This window comes from Schistocerca nitens, chromosome 4 (assembly GCF_023898315.1).
Source record: "Schistocerca nitens isolate TAMUIC-IGC-003100 chromosome 4, iqSchNite1.1, whole genome shotgun sequence".
NCBI classification, from domain to species: Eukaryota; Metazoa; Arthropoda; class Insecta; order Orthoptera; family Acrididae; genus Schistocerca; species Schistocerca nitens.
This window is the reverse complement of record NC_064617.1, coordinates 616,129,359-616,146,882: the sequence shown is the minus strand read 5'-3', so window position 1 is coordinate 616,146,882 and position 17,524 is coordinate 616,129,359. Positions and strand designations below refer to the sequence as shown.

At 41.1% G+C, this 17,524-nt stretch overlaps 3 non-coding genes across 3 annotated transcripts; all 3 read right to left on the bottom strand.

Moving 5' to 3' along the window:
* Positions 1–811: 811 nt before the first annotated feature.
* Positions 812–1,018, bottom strand: LOC126254374 (small nucleolar RNA U3). The gene has a single exon (XR_007546070.1). It is a non-coding gene; the product is annotated as a small nucleolar RNA U3 (small nucleolar RNA).
* Positions 1,019–3,432: 2,414 nt separating this feature from the next.
* On the bottom strand, positions 3,433–3,551 carry LOC126254622 (U5 spliceosomal RNA). Its single transcript, XR_007546283.1, has one exon. It is a non-coding gene; the product is annotated as a U5 spliceosomal RNA (small nuclear RNA).
* Positions 3,552–4,504: 953 nt separating this feature from the next.
* Positions 4,505–4,711, bottom strand: LOC126254373 (small nucleolar RNA U3). The gene has a single exon (XR_007546069.1). It is a non-coding gene; the product is annotated as a small nucleolar RNA U3 (small nucleolar RNA).
* Positions 4,712–17,524: the final 12,813 nt, after the last annotated feature.

Genomic DNA, 17,524 nt, shown 5'->3' with positions numbered 1-17,524 from the left:
TCAACGCTGAAATAAGTGTCTGCCAACTGTCGTCGCTATTACTCTTTAGATAACTATTTTCATCATTTCTGTCACCATTCAAGCTGCTTCATTACCTCACCTGCCGACAGATGGCAGCACGCATAATTCCTGTCGGCGACCCACCGTCCGACATACAACGTCCGACACACAACTGCCCGCACTGCTCTGCATCTAACACTAATCTCTCTCCTCCCCACCACACTCGTTCACTCAAAAAACTGACAACTAGATAGTTCTTTGTACGCAAAACTAGGCCACATCACATGCAACGTGTATGTAGATGTATGGTGCAAGGGAAATATCCCCCTGCTCCCACACAACTAATTAATACTAGTTGACAACAGAAATAAAATTTCTGTCGATAGTATTTGAACCAGTCTTATTCATTTGCGAATTTCATGCATTCCTTCTTGCAGATAACACTGCCTTGCAAATCACTCAATTCATGTTTGCTAGCCAAACGTGCTCCTCCTAAATGTTTCGTACATCATGCATTAGTGGTGATTATCGAGACTGTGTTGTGTGTCAGCTTTTTATGGTCATCAATTGCACTCTTCTTGTGTTGCTCACTCATTCTTGTAACTCAAAAGTACGTCGTTGTCATCCAAGCCTAGCACTTGGAGCAGGCCAAATCAAATGGCTCGTCCCCGTGCCACTCGAGAAACTTCCACGAGGCTTTCATGACATGTCGCAATCGAAGTCTTTCCACAACCTGTAGCGACATTTCTGCAACGACGCGGGTCCCGATACCAACAGTATGACTTATGCTTCTAATCTATATAATAAAACCACCACTCGGAAAGCGCTATTCCCTTCCCACATCCCTCAGAATGTGGTGAACGATCATCGATTACAACCAAGATGCGATGAATCTTGATCGCAAGCCTCACGCTCAGGGAGAGTGCTACCACTCATCATCGTGGTTACGTCTACTCCAGCGTTGAACTAGAGAGAGTTGAAGACATACTACAGAAATGATCCTGTGAAGTATGATCTTGCTTGCAAGCTATCACCGCTCGCTACTTATGCCACGAGACCGTCAACACGCCCTACGAGAATACGACACATTCTTCACATTTCGCGATTTACTTATCGAAGAATTTCTTAAGCTCAGACATTCTGCAAAGAACCTACTTCTACCCTTACTTGGCCGCAATGATCTCACTCGGCTATTTTTGTGCGCTACCAGTGCTTCTTGCGTTCCGAAATGAGAGACCATTGCCTCAGGCGAGACTGTATGTAAACACCGCTTGCACCTCCGGCCGCTAGATGGGGGCCTGGGGCACATACAGTAGCTTTCTATGGCGCAAGCAGACATGCCAAATAGCCACTGAAAGAGAAACACACAAGAGGGCATTCATAGGACTCTTGTGCTTTCTTTAAAACCGCCTCTCTCTTCGAAAATTTTCGCACCGCACTAGCTTATTCACCTCACCCTAACAGTGCGAACTCTTGTCGATATTTGGCCACTTTCATGCATACTTCCTCTTTCGTTTCACTTTGCGTCTTACTTGATACCCGCCCAAGAGCTGCTGATATACAATACTCGCAATAAATGTGTTTCTCTCTGTACCTCTCGTCGCCTATCACGAGTATTGCTTCTCCTCACATGGCAATTATGAAAACACCCACAGCTAAACAAACACTTCCTTCAAGCGCCACGTCCATACTATCAATCATACACTACTAATTTCACAGCTACTTGCTCCACTAATACATTTCTTATGTCTACTGTTAAACAGATGAAGAATCAAAGTATACAACAAGTCCCTATGAACATCACTGTCAGGACATTTTACAGACCTACGCATACCATGCCAATCTTTATGCTTCAACTATGATGGCCCATGTGCTATGAATAAAGAAATTTCTCATAAAATAACAAATAATCTTACAACTATACAAATACTCCGACAAGCTCCTTACTAAAATGCTAGATGTTTAGCAATCCCCCCCATCATCTCAGAATAATCTCAAGCAGTGCTTTCATCCCATGAGCACTTCTTTGCAAACAAAACCACAAACTACTTTTTATACTAGCTTCCTTGTCACAGTGAACAGGGAACTAATGCTAGTGCCTCAGTTTACTAAAAAGCTTTTTTCGCTTGCAACATATAAACTACCAACTTGAACCTCTGGGATTTTCAAACACACACACACACACACACACACACACACACACAGAAAACTTAATTCCACAGAAATTTAGGAGTAACAGTGGTTACCTCACATTTTCATACATACTCAAATAGCTACTTCTGTGCACTTCACACAATGTTCTCATCGTGTTCCAACAGAGAACACACTAATCACTATGAATGGATTCTGGTAAAAGAGCATTAAAAAAACGAACAGCCTGATCAAAGTGATTATCTGCACATCCTCTGCCAATAACATGTCACTCTATACCCGAGGGAAACTAAAATGCAGGGAAAGGAGCTTTGTTGTGACCACTGTGTCGGTATTTCATCATTTACTGACCAAAGTCTTCTCAAGCCAAGTATGCACCAGCTCTGTGTATGGCTGGGTCAATCAAGAGCCCCTATCAATTTTACTTAAAAGACAAGCAGCATCAACAACTCACAGGAGGCACTGAACATTTTTACCATTATCTGCACCACCTTCCACTGATTTATTGAAGAAGAAACTGCAAAGTCTGGCCAATTTTGTACACAAGTAATCTTGAAAACATTGGAGTCAACAGCAGATACATAGTTTCCAAGACTGTAGCAAGGAACAACCCTTCAATTTCAAGATTTATCTCTCACTGAGACACATCATACCCAAACTACACCTAGCAGGAAATTGCTACTCAATTCATTTCTAGCTATCTATGTCATATTCAACAACTGTCTCTTTCTCACCTAAATCTTCTACAAAACTGAGTACACTGTTATGAACAAAGAACCAATGCCACATTATGGCAACAAGCCAGTGCCACTAATATCCACTCTATTGAAAACAATTGAAATACTCATCCTGCCCAACTAACCACCATCTTCAGCCCAAATCTCACTCACATCATACCTACAAATCACAAACTTCTGCGGTAAAAATTATTTTGGCTTTCAAAACAAAATCTACTTATCACATACCAGTATTTATTACAAAGACAATCATTCATCATTCACTTCCAAATATCAGCTTATATGCTGTTGTGCAACTGCAGTGCAAGTAAACATTCTCAAATCATCTACAACTGAGGTACGGAAAGGGTTCACCAAGAGTTTGCAGGACAATAAATAGCTCTGCCCCCCTCTACCCCCCCCCCCCTCACTCTCTCTCTCTCTACACAATCGTCTAACACACTGCACGCCATTTCAGGTCAAACGTGATCCGCTAATCCACGCCCTTCATTCTCACAACACAATCTACCTCTTGCTACTCACATTACGTTTTACTTGTGATTGTGGCTCAGCAATAGCCGAGCACTACAAAAAATACCTTCTAGACTCATTTAATGTTCCCCTCCACGGAAATCTTTAGTAAAAGGCGAAAGATTTATTCGGTTTGAAGGGAAACCAGAGTGCCGATCAACGCCCTCACTTCAATACTTATGGCTGCTTCTCTATTACTTCTCCGCGAGAACGCCGAAAATTCTTGCCGTCTTGTCTACTTATCTACCGTCAACAGACTTCCAGTGTCATGCAAGCACACACCCCAAACTAACTGTCAACGCTGAAATAAGTGTCTGCCAACTGTCGTCGCTATTACTCTTTAGATAACTATTTTCATCATTTCTGTCACCATTCAAGCTGCTTCATTACCTCACCTGCCGACAGATGGCAGCACGCATAATTCCTGTCGGCGACCCACCGTCCGACATACAACGTCCGACACACAACTGCCCGCACTGCTCTGCATCTAACACTAATCTCTCTCCTCCCCACCACACTCGTTCACTCAAAAAACTGACAACTAGATAGTTCTTTGTACGCAAAACTAGGCCACATCACACGCAACGTGTATGTAGATGTATGGTGCAAGGGAAATATCCCCCTGCTCCCACACAACTAATTAATACTAGTTGACAACAGAAATAAAATTTCTGTCGATAGTATTTGAACCAGTCTTATTCATTTGCGAATTTCATGCATTCCTTCTTGCAGATAACACTGCCTTGCAAATCACTCAATTCATGTTTGCTAGCCAAACGTGCTCCTCCTAAATGTTTCGTACATCATGCATTAGTGGTGATTATCGAGACTGTGTTGTGTGTCAGCTTTTTATGGTCATCAATTGCACTCTTCTTGTGTTGCTCACTCATTCTTGTAACTCAAAAGTACGTCGTTGTCATCCAAGCCTAGCACTTGGAGCAGGCCAAATCAAATGGCTCGTCCCCGTGCCACTCGAGAAACTTCCACGAGGCTTTCATGACATGTCGCAATCGAAGTCTTTCCACAACCTGTAGCGACATTTCTGCAACGACGCGGGTCCCGATACCAACAGTATGACTTATGCTTCTAATCTATATAATAAAACCACCACTCGGAAAGCGCTATTCCCTTCCCACATCCCTCAGAATGTGGTGAACGATCATCGATTACAACCAAGATGCGATGAATCTTGATCGCAAGCCTCACGCTCAGGGAGAGTGCTACCACTCATCATCGTGGTTACGTCTACTCCAGCGTTGAACTAGAGAGAGTTGAAGACATACTACAGAAATGATCCTGTGAAGTATGATCTTGCTTGCAAGCTATCACCGCTCGCTACTTATGCCACGAGACCGTCAACACGCCCTACGAGAATACGACACATTCTTCACATTTCGCGATTTACTTATCGAAGAATTTCTTAAGCTCAGACATTCTGCAAAGAACCTACTTCTACCCTTACTTGGCCGCAATGATCTCACTCGGCTATTTTTGTGCGCTACCAGTGCTTCTTGCGTTCCGAAATGAGAGACCATTGCCTCAGGCGAGACTGTATGTAAACACCGCTTGCACCTCCGGCCGCTAGATGGGGGCCTGGGGCACATACAGTAGCTTTCTATGGCGCAAGCAGACATGCCAAATAGCCACTGAAAGAGAAACACGCAAGAGGGCATTCATAGGACTCTTGTGCTTTCTTTAAAACCGCCTCTCTCTTCGAAAATTTTCGCACCGCACTAGCTTATTCACCTCACCCTAACAGTGCGAACTCTTGTCGATATTTGGCCACTTTCATGCATACTTCCTCTTTCGTTTCACTTTGCGTCTTACTTGATACCCGCCCAAGAGCTGCTGATATACAATACTCGCAATAAATGTGTTTCTCTCTGTACCTCTCGTCGCCTATCACGAGTATTGCTTCTCCTCACATGGCAATTATGAAAACACCCACAGCTAAACAAACACTTCCTTCAAGCGCCACGTCCATACTATCAATCATACACTACTAATTTCACAGCTACTTGCTCCACTAATACATTTCTTATGTCTACTGTTAAACAGATGAAGAATCAAAGTATACAACAAGTCCCTATGAACATCACTGTCAGGACATTTTACAGACCTACGCATACCATGCCAATCTTTATGCTTCAACTATGATGGCCCATGTGCTATGAATAAAGAAATTTCTCATAAAATAACAAATAATCTTACAACTATACAAATACTCCGACAAGCTCCTTACTAAAATGCTAGATGTTTAGCAATCCCCCCCATCATCTCAGAATAATCTCAAGCAGTGCTTTCATCCCATGAGCACTTCTTTGCAAACAAAACCACAAACTACTTTTTATACTAGCTTCCTTGTCACAGTGAACAGGGAACTAATGCTAGTGCCTCAGTTTACTAAAAAGCTTTTTTCGCTTGCAACATATAAACTACCAACTTGAACCTCTGGGATTTTCAAACACACACACACACACACACACACAGAAAACTTAATTCCACAGAAATTTAGGAGTAACAGTGGTTACCTCACATTTTCATACATACTCAAATAGCTACTTCTGTGCACTTCACACAATGTTCTCATCGTGTTCCACCAGAGAACACAGCCACTGGTGACTAGATTGTATAGAAGCAACTTCTTGGTTTAAAATGGGTGGGAGCTGTGTAAGTGGAAGTATTGATGATTGTTGCTAGGTTTGATATGGACGGAGGAGAATAGAGGGAGAGTCTGGAAGAATGTGGCTAGGGTGTCCTCACCCTTGATCTAGATCATGATGCCATCAGTGAATCTGCACCAGTTTGGGATTCTGCATCTGTATGATGGATTCCTCTAGATGGCACATGAATAGATTGGTATAGGATGGTGTCACGTGAGTTCCCATGGCCATACCATGGATTTGTTTATATGTGATACCTTAAAAGGAGAAGAAATTGTGGGTGAGGACATAGTTGGTCATGGAAACTAGGAAAGAGGATTTGGAACCTACTAGACATTGGGAAAGGTAGTCTTCAGTAGCAGTAAGGCCATGGGTATTAGGGATGTTAGTGTAAAGGAAGCTGGCATCAATAGTGATGAGTAGGGCTTCATGAAGCAAAGGAACAGGAACTCTCCCCAGCTATCTTCGTGAAACAAATCTGGGGCATGGCTACGGCACCCACATGGCATCATCCTATTCCAACTTATTCATGGGCCTTCTAGAGGAATCCTTCCTAAACACTCAGAATCCCAAACCTCTCACCTGGTTGATTCATTGATGACATCTTCGTGATCTGGACCTTATCCACAGTCCTCAAAAACCTCAATCCCCCCCCCCCCCCAGATTTGCTTCACCTGGTCCTACTAAACCCTAAACCCAACAAGCCACCTTCCTCGATGTTAACCTCCACCTCAAAGATGGCTATATTAGTACTTCCATCCATATTAAACTTACCATCCACCAGTAATACCTTCACTCCAACAACTCCCACCTATTCCATACCAGGAAGTCTCTTTCCACACAGCCTGGCTACCTGTGGCCATCACATCTCTAGTGACAAGCAACTCCTCTCGAAATATACCAAGGGTCTCACTGAGGCCTTCACAGACTGTAATTACCCTCGCAACTTTGTAGAAAAACAGATCTCCCGTGTCTTACCTCTCCAGTCACCCATCACCTCCCGAAGTCCCACTGCCCAGCCACAGAGGGGCATTCCCGTCATGACTCAGTACCACCCAGGACTGGAGGAACTAAATCACATTCTCCGCCAGGATTTCAACTACCTCTTGTCATGCCCTGAAATGGGAGATGTCCTACCCACTATCCTTCCCACCCCTCCCGAAGCGGTATTCTGCTGCCCATCAAACCTACACAATATCCCTGTCCATCCCTACATAACCCCTGCTACCAACCCTTAGCTTCATGGCTCATATTCCTGTAATATGACTTAGATGTAATACCTGTCCCACACATCCTCCCACCACCACCTACTCCACCTATCCCATCAAAGCCAGGCTACCTGCGAAACCAGTCACATAATCTACATGATAAGCTACAATCACTGTGGTGCAGTCTGTACAGGCATGACAACCAACAAGCTGTCAGTCTGCATGAATATTCACCGATAAACTGTAGCCAAGAAACAGCTGCATCACTCCATTGCTGAGCACACTGCCCAACATGAGTCTTCACTTCAGTAACTGCTTTACAGCCTGTGCCGTATAGATCCTTCGAATCAATACATCCCATGTTCCTAAAATTCTTCTGGCCTCAACCTTTGTTAGTCATTGCCCTTACCTATCTGGCCCCTTACCTGCTCTTCCCATTCCAGCACTACGTAGCTCCCTATTCCACCAATGCACCCAGTCTTTTTACTTACCTCTTTTTCCACTAACCCCCCCCCCCCCTTAGTCTAGCCTCCCTCCAACTTGTCACTGTATGCTCCCACAAGCAGCATTATACCATGGAACAGCCTCCTACGTACCGCAACCAGCTACCAGACTGCTCGCAGTCTGGCCTCAGCACCACAGACTGTGGTCACATGTGAGTGAGTTGTATTTGCGCGAGTGTGGGTGTGTATGTTGCCTATTTCTGACGAAGACCTCATTCACCGGGAGCTAACTTTTTTAACAGTGTCTTTGCCATGTCTACTTGCAACACAGCATCTCTGCTATGTGACGAGTAGAAACAAACAAAATATCTATATCTGCATCATACTCCACAAGTTGCAGAGGGTACTTCTGGAACCACTAACTGATCCCACTTTCCCCATTCCACTCACGAATGGCATGAGGGAAGAATGACTGTCAGTAAACCTCTACAGGTTAGGTCTAATTTCTCAAATTTTCTCGTCATGTTGATTTTGCAAGACTTGTGCAGGAGGACGTAATGTGTTGTTCGACTCTTCCTGGACAGCACTCTCTCAAAATTTCAATAGTACACCTCTCAGTGATGCACAATGCCTTTCTTGTGATGTCTGTAACTGGAGTTTGCTAAGCCTCTCTGTAACACTCTTGCACCGACTACATGATCCCGTGATGAAACATGCCACTCTTTGTTGGATATTCTCTCTCTCTCTCTCTCTCTCTCTCTCTCACACACACACAGACACACACACACACAAGACCTAATTGCTATGGATCCAATACCAATGAAGAATACTCAAGAATCAGTTAAAACAAGTACCTTGCAAGACATTTCTTGTTGGATATTTTCTATTTCTTGTATCAAGCCTACCTTGTAAGGATCCCTTACCAATGAACAATACTCAAGAATCGGTCAAATAAGTGCCTTGTAAGACAGTATGAACCTCAGAATGGTCTCTGCTTTTGCTACTATTCGTTTTATGTGGTCCTTCCACTTAACATTGGATATTTTACAGTCGCAACTTTTTCCAGCAAATAAATCATCAATAGTGTAGTTGTACAGATGTGGATTTCCTTTCCTATGCATGTCCAATATCTTACATATTTATGTTCAGGGTCAACTGCTGGACATGCACCATTCGTTAATACTCTGAAGGTCATTCTGCAAATTCATACTGTCTTCTGGCATTATTACTTCCTTAAAGACAAGTGCATCATCAGCAGTCATAAGAGCTTCCAAAGCTTTATATTAGATCATTTATATACACTGTAAATAGTAACAGTTCTTTCACACTTCCTTGGGATAATCCCTAAATCACCTTTACATCTGTAGATTTGGTTACAAGTGATCTGTTGAGTTCTATCTGGAAGGAAGTCTTTAATCTAGTTGCAAATCTGGTCCAATACTGGGTAAGCCCACATTTGTTTTCACTCAATGGCAGTGTGGGAAAACATGTGGAATGCCTTCCTGAATTCAGGGAACATGGAATCAACCTAAGTGTCATTGTCTGCGGCACAATGAATTTCATGGAGGAACAGAGCGAGCTGAGTTTCAGAGGATCTCTGTTTGCAGAATCCATGACCATTTTTATAGAAGGGTTTTTCACTTTCCAAAAACGTCATAATTCTTGAGCATTAAACATAATTCTACAACAGATTGACCTCAACAGTACAAGCCTATAATTATGTGCATCTGTCCTATGATCCTTCTTGAAAATGGAAAGAACCTGCACTTCATTGCTGCAGAGATTTACAATAAATGGCTGCTGGAAGGTGATCAAGTTATTTTATACAATCTTTGTAAAATCTTACAGGTATCCCATCTGGCCCTGATGTCTTTCCACAATTAAGAAATTTTTAACTGCTTTTCTACTCAATAATCAGTTATCTTAATGCCTGTCATTTCAATGTTCGTATGACGACTGAAATGAGGAACCATATTACAATCTTCCACACTGAAACAATTCTGGGAGATCAAATTTAGTATTTCGACCATCTCTATGTTACCTTCCGTTTTGGTGCGAGTAGGGTCACTGCATGCCTGAGTGAATAGAGGAGTTCGAACTATTAAGACCAAAACCTCTTAAGGTTTTTAGTCACATCAGTTGACAAAATCTTACTTTCAAAGTTGCTGAATGCTCGCTTTGGTATTTCACTCTACAGATGACCCACAACTTTGAATATATTGACAAACCCAAGAGAAAAAAGAAAAAAAAATTGCAATGATTTTCACGAAAACATTATACTGGCTAGCACAGACTTAACTTCAAATGTGATCTCACAGACTGCCCACACCATCATAAATATCACCTCGATAACCATATGTACTATTGTACAGTGTTATTTATTTATTCTATGTGTCCAGGATTTCGATAATGCTGAATGCTTCTCTCACTGCTCTCCTTACACTCATTTTCACTTCATTCAGCCTTTTTTCATCAATTAGATTTCGTCTTCTGAATTTGTGGTCTACAAAACAGTCAGCTATTAAATCACAGTAGGCCTTTCCCACCCCTTAAGACCCTGCTTAGAACATATATGAACAATGATTTTGATTTTTTTCCTTTAGTGCTCCATTGAATATTTTATGTTGACTGCTCAGATACACAAAAATCTGCGTCCTGTCACTCTTGCTAAGTGAAAATATTTTCCTACCTTTCTTAACATTCCTTGTAATACCCGTAGTCATAATTGCAATCACAACCTTACAATCACTGATACCTTGCTCTACATTCAACTGGTACTGAAAGTTTGTTGTTAGGTCTAAGATACTACCACATGTTGGTTTTATAACGGTCTGTTGAAACTAACTTTCGAATAAGACATTCATAATCTTCTCACACGAATCCCTGTCTCTGGCATGAGTTTTGATAGCATGACTTTTCCCAATCTATACGTGGCATGCTGAAGCCACAATGGCATTATCAGCAAAGTTATTGATGACATTCTGTAAGTTGTTTCTAAAATGTTCCTGACTCAGGCGGTCTATAAAAGCATCCAATTACCATTTCTGACCAACCTCTGACACTTAACTTAACCCAAATTAATTCACATTCAAAATCTCTGATAACCTAGCTACGTATTATCGAATTCTTTACTGCAACAAATATGCCACCATCAGTGGAGACAATCCTATCATTCAAATAAATATTCCAATATAAACTTAGGATTTCATTGCTGTTCACTTCCCTTTTCAACCAACTTTCTGTTCCTAATACCATCTGGGTACTATAACCTTCAATAAGCAATACTAATTCTGGGACTTTCCTTGAATGCTCCTGCAATTTACTAATATTATATTAACCTTTACTATTACTGATATGCAAGGACAAACATTCTCTGAGAATACTGTGGCTGATATATCTTCCATTTTGGCAGGCAATTCGTCTTTGATCCCAAGGTGGGCTCCTCTAGCATAACCTAAAAAAAGACCATTACATGCTGTAAGTACTCCATTACCGTAGTAGTTGCTTTGTGCATGTAGTATACACCTGACCTATTAAGGGAAACCCAATAACTCTCCTAGATGGCAGAGGTTGAGAAATTTGCATCTGATAAGATCTCGGAATCATCTCAACCTCTGATTTACACCTTCCACTCTGTTCCAAACCAGAGGACCGCAATTGATCCTTGGTATGACACTACAAATAGTAAGCTTAGCCTGCACCCTGCATATAATGCTAGTTGCCTTCATCATGTCAGCCATCAGCTGAAAGGAACTGTAACCCCAAATGGCAGGCATAATTCGTGCCGACATGTCCCACTATTTGCAAAAAGTTGCACCCCATGCACTCAATACGTGCTGCCAGAGCCGCATTCAGGTCTCAAACGAGACCTCGCCGGCACTAAGTGTACACTGGCATTCTTTCCCACCATGTATGATATTTCCCAAAGGGGTTCCATTAACCTCCTAACATTGGAGCTCACAATGACTAGCACACCCACCCTCTGCATTTGTCCAGACTGGGCAGGAAAACCAGCTGCTGGTCCAACAGAAGAGTCATCCTGTGCTGGCTCAGAGGTATTATCAAACTGGTTAGCACCTTCAACTGAAGACATATGGTGCCAGCTGTGTGGGCTGTTCCCCCTTTTGCATTCTGCCCAGTGACACGAACTCATGTGAAGATGAACTGGTCATATTTCGCGTATTGAGAGATGCAGTGAAAACCAGGTCACCAAGGGACTCCAACAACAACATAGGTGTCTTTAAGTATCAACACTGGTATCCCAATGCCACTACAGCTTTGAGCTGTAGCCAGAAGTCTGTCAATTGTGGCCAACACAGCCTCCAGCTTTCAGCAACCAATACCTTGTATCCACTCGTAACAAGCACAGTCACCATCCATATCATACTGCGCAAAGAACTGAATAACACCTCAAAAAATACAAACAGACCCCCAAAAAAGCTAAAATTACCTGACTGTAACGCTAATAAGTATGGAACGTTGGCAAAATACAAATGAGGAGAATAGACAAACACTAAAATCTGCTCTGTGGAATTCTCAGTATAGACTATGATCACTACATCCACTAGATCTGAAAACAGAAATAAATTTATCTACTGAAAATGGCTCTATAAACAGTTACTTTTTACAGAAACTGTGCTTACAAAAAAGCTATGGCAAGAAGTAAATTACACAATCTCTAAATCAATGAACTAAACCATACACTGTGCACTAACATGAGATTTAAATGAGTCACGTGACATGGTGCTTCTCATGGCAGGAAGCTACTCGAGAAAACTGCCTCACACTTAGGGAGGCAGTAAAATTTACATAAACTTAACAGTAAGTTAATACTTGTCTACACAAATTAGTTATGTAAATTCATTTATTTGAGGTGACTAGTAAAAACTTAATGGCTATCCCTCACAAGATGCTGAAAGAGTACTGCAACAGAAATCAAAGAAAAAAGTTATGGGGTTAAGTGCACCAAAACGTACCCCACATGCTGTATAATGACACATTAACAAAGAAAGATAATTTTAAGGTTTTTTTTTACAATTTTTTATATACTAACTGCTGGCAAAGTAAGACAATACATATTCATTATAAAATGTTTAATAAGTAAACTGAGCAACTAACTTTACTTCTGAGTACAGAAATTTCCAACTGAATTAAGTTATAATCCCATGGTACAGAAGGAAAAACAGAAGATGAAAAGTTAAACATTCTGTTTCAACAGTCCTGTTGGATTCAACGTCACTTTCAATTTACTGCATTGTCGTACGGTGGTAACTCATTAATCGTACTTCAATGCAATGGGACTTTCTGTAAGTAACCACAATACTTGTGCGTTGGAACACACTTAACTGTTAAATAGTGTACTCAACACCCTATTTTTTTTTTCAACTTCCATTGTACTAGAAAAAAAACACACTCATCAGCACAAAAGTGGGTTCTTTACTTAGGTCCGGGAGGAGACAGAGTAGACGCTATAACACATAAAACATTTGTTCACTTTATTATAATATGGATAAGAGAAGTACTTAACTTCGTATGATTCATTTCCACACGGATGTCAAGAGTATTTACAACTGTCTCTGAACATTAATGTATCACTTGACACTGAGAAAATAGAAGTCTCTCACTCAGAGTACATCTAACAATAACTTTAACATTGAGTTCTGCCTAATACATTAACCACAGAGCTGGCCTTCTAGAAGATGCTGCTGTCATCTCAGTTGAGGATAGCAGACAAGGCTGAACAGTACTGTGCTCAGTTGTAAGTAAAAATGTGTTTGCGGCAGTAGAGCGAAAGTCTTACGGGGGTGGCTACGCCAATGTTGCTCACTCGCTGAAGCAGCCTCAAGCAACTATCTTCTGTTCTGGTTGAGTTGCATGACACTAACCTCGCTTTGGTATTCCACTCTTCAGATGACCCACAACTTTGAATATATTGACAAACCCAAGACAAAAAAGAAAAAAATTGCAATGATTTTCACGGAAACATTATACTGGCTAGCACAGACTTAACTTCAAATGTGATCTCACAGTCTGCCCACACCACCATAAATATCACCTCAATAACCATATGTACTATTGTACATTGTTATTTATTTATTCTATGCGTCCAGGATTTCGATAATAAAAATAATAAAAACAATAATAAAATTCTACCAGGTGCTGCAGATTTTCTGTTAGATGGACTTTAATGTGTATCCACATGACATGTGACCTGTAACTGAAAAAGTGTCATGAATATATCTCCATTGGCAAAAGATTCTGGACTAGAAAATGGTACAACAGGAGTAGGATTCCTTGTGAACAGAAGGTAGAAAAAGAGTGTGAGCTACTGTGCACAGTTCTTTGATAGAATTCTTCTCATCAACAGCAAACCAACACCAACAACACTAGTTCTGGTATACATGCCAACACAGCATGCAGAAGATGAAGAGGTATAGAAAGTATGTAAGGATATTGAACAGGTAATTCAGTACATAAAGACATGAAAATCTAATAGTCATGGGGTATTGGAACATGGCTGTTTGGGAAAAGAGTAGAAGAAAGCGTTATAGGAGAATACGAGTGTGGCATTATGAATTAGAAATGAGAAAGACAAATTGAGTCCTGCAATAAATTTCAAATAGTAATACTGAATACTCTCTTCAAGACTCACAACTGGAAAACACATACTTGGTAAAGACTGGGAGATACAGGAAGATTTCAGTTAGATTACATGTCAGGCAGAGATTCTGTAGTTAAGATTTTGCATTGTAGGGCTTGCCCAGGAATGGATATAGAGTTTAAGAGACCAGTTAGGAAGAATCACTGCACAACGAAATCAGATACAAAAGCACTAAAGAATGAAGAGATATGCTTGAAGTTCTCTCAGGCTACAGATACTGCAATAATGAATAGCACAGTAGGAAATTCAGTTGAAGAGGAATCGAGATCTCCTAAAAGGGCAATCACAGAAAATGGAGAAATAAAAAGTACCAGGAAGGTAACCATGGATAACAGAAGAAATATTGTAGTTGCTCAACAAAAGAAGGAAGTACAAATGTGTTCAGGGAAATTCAGGAATACGGAACAACACGTCCCTTAGGAATGAAATAAATTAGAAGTGCAGGGAAGCTAAGGCGAAATGGGTGCATAAAAATGTGAAGAAATAGGAAAAGAAATTATTGTTGGAAGGACTGACTCAGCATACAGAAGAGGCAAAACAACCTTCGGTGAAATTAAAAGCATTGCAGGTTCAAATCCTGCCTCGGGCATGGATGTGTGTGATGCCCTTAGGTTAGTTAGGTTTAATTAGTTCAAAATTTGAAGTGCAGGGAAGCTAAGGCAAAATGGGTGCATAAAAAATGTGAAGAAATAGGAAAAGAAATTATTGTTGGAAGGACTTCCTCAGCATACAGAAGAGGCAAAACAACCTTCGGTGAAATTAAAAGCATCGCAGGTTCGAATCCTGCCTCGGGCATGGATGTGTGTGATGTCCTTAGGTTAGTTAGGTTTAATTAGTTCTAAGTTCTAGGCAACTGATGATCTCAGAAGTTAAGTCGCATAGTGCTCAGAGCCATTTGAACCATTTTTGAAATTAAAAGCAAGGGCAGTGGTATTAAGAGAATAATGGGAATTCTACTGTTAAATGCAGAGGAAGGAATGAATAGGTTGGAGGAGTACATTTGGGGTCTCTATGCTGAGGTGGTCTTGTCTGATGATGTGATAGATGAAGAAACAAGAGATGATAGGTGATCCAGTAGCAGAACTGGAAAGGGCTTTGGGAGACTTAAGATCAAATAAGGTAGAAGGGATACCTTTTTTTTACGTTCCATGGAAATTTCTACACTCAGTGGGTGAATTGGAAACAAAATGGCTGTTCACGTTTGTGTGTGTAGGATGTATGGGACTGGCAATATGCCATCAGACTTTCAGAAAAACATCATCCACACAATTTCAATGACTGCAAGAGCCAATAAGTACAAAAATTATCGCACCATCAGCTTAACAATTCATGCTTCCAAGTTGGTTACAAGAATAATGTACGGAAGGATGGAAAAGAAAACTGTCAATCTGTTAGATTGCGATCAGTCTGGCTTTTGGAAAGGGAACGGCCCTGGAGAGGCAGTTCTGACATTGCAGCTGGTAATGGAAGCAAGACTGAAGAAAAATCAAAACACAGTCATACGATTTGTCACCTTGGAGAAAGCTTTCAGCAATTTAAAATGGTGCAAGATGTTCAAAATTCTGAGAAAAATAGGGGTAAGGTATAGGAAAAGATGGGTGATGCACAGTATGAAAAAGAACAAAGAGGGAAAAATAAAGAGTGGAAGACCAAGAACAAGTGCTGGTATTAAAATGGGCGTAAGACAGGGATGTAGTCTTTCATCCCTATTGTTCAGTCTATACATCAATGAAGGAATCACGGAAATGGAACAAGGTTCAAACATAGGATTAAAATTCAAGGTGAAAGGATATCAATGATAAGATTTACTTGCTATTCACGGTGAAAGTGAAGAAAAATTAAGGATCTGCCACATGGAATATAAGTACAGAATATGTACTGAGAGTAAGAGACGAAAACGATGAGATGTAACAGAAATGACAACAGCAGCAGAAATGACAACAGCAGGAAACTTAACATCAGGATTGGTGGTAACAAAGTAGGTGAAGTTAAGGAATTTTGCTATCTAGGCAGCAAAATAACCGACGATGGATGGAGCACGGATGACACAAAAACCAGAGTAGCACTGGCAAAAAGGGCATTCTTGGTGAAGAAAAGTCTACTACAATAAAACATAGGCCTTAATTTGAGGAAGAAATTTCTAAGAATGTACGTTTGAAACACCACATTTTATGGTATGGACAGTGGGAACACTGGAAAATAAGATAATTAAAGCACTTGAGAGGTGGTGCTACAGAAGAACGATGACAACTGAGTGGACTGATAACATAAGAAATGTGGAGGTTCTAAATAAAATCAGCAAGCAAAGGAATATATGGAAAACACTGACAAGAAGAAGGGACAGGCTGATAGCACATGTGTTAAGCCACCAGGAAATAGCTTCCATGGTGCTAGAGGGAGCTGTGGATGGTGAAAACTGTAGAGGAGGACAGAGATTGGAATACATCCAGCAAATAACTGCAGACGGCAGTTGCAAGTGCTACTGTGAGATGAAAAGGATGAGACAGGAGAGGAATTCGTGGCAAGTTGCATCAAACCAGTGAGAAGACTTAAAATTAAAAAAAAAAAATAAAAACCACACATAAGCTCCAGAATTACACTTCCTTGATAGAATTATCGCTTTCCCCATACAGATCTTCTGTGGTGGCAGTCACCACACACAAAAGACTCCTCTTCAGTTATAAAGCCCTACTTCCTGATTTTCGTACTGCATCATGACTCAACTGGTTCAGTGCATTCCACTTCACATATAGCAGATGAAAGCCCACAGCAGGTTTCCCATTAAGGTTCTCCTCAACCCTTTTATTCAAAGAATTTTGCCATAGCTCTGTTCAGCCCATTCCAGGTACTAATGGAAGTGCAAACGGTGTGTGCGTGAAGCACCTTCTTGATCTCAACCTATGTTTTTGTAGTTCATGTCCAAACAGAAGTGTTCTGAGGATGCGAGGTGGTGCTACACCCAGACTTAGATAATTTTTGGTGACAAGTTGATTGTTGGCAGTGTGTCATAATGCACCCAGTCTCATTTAATGCCGCATACACTTGTTTGGCACATGTGGAATTTCACTGAGCTGGTGCTGTGTATTCTGCTGCAAAGAAGCACAGTGCCACAGCAGATGTTCGGGGCATGTCTGGCTGTGAGCCCCAGCTT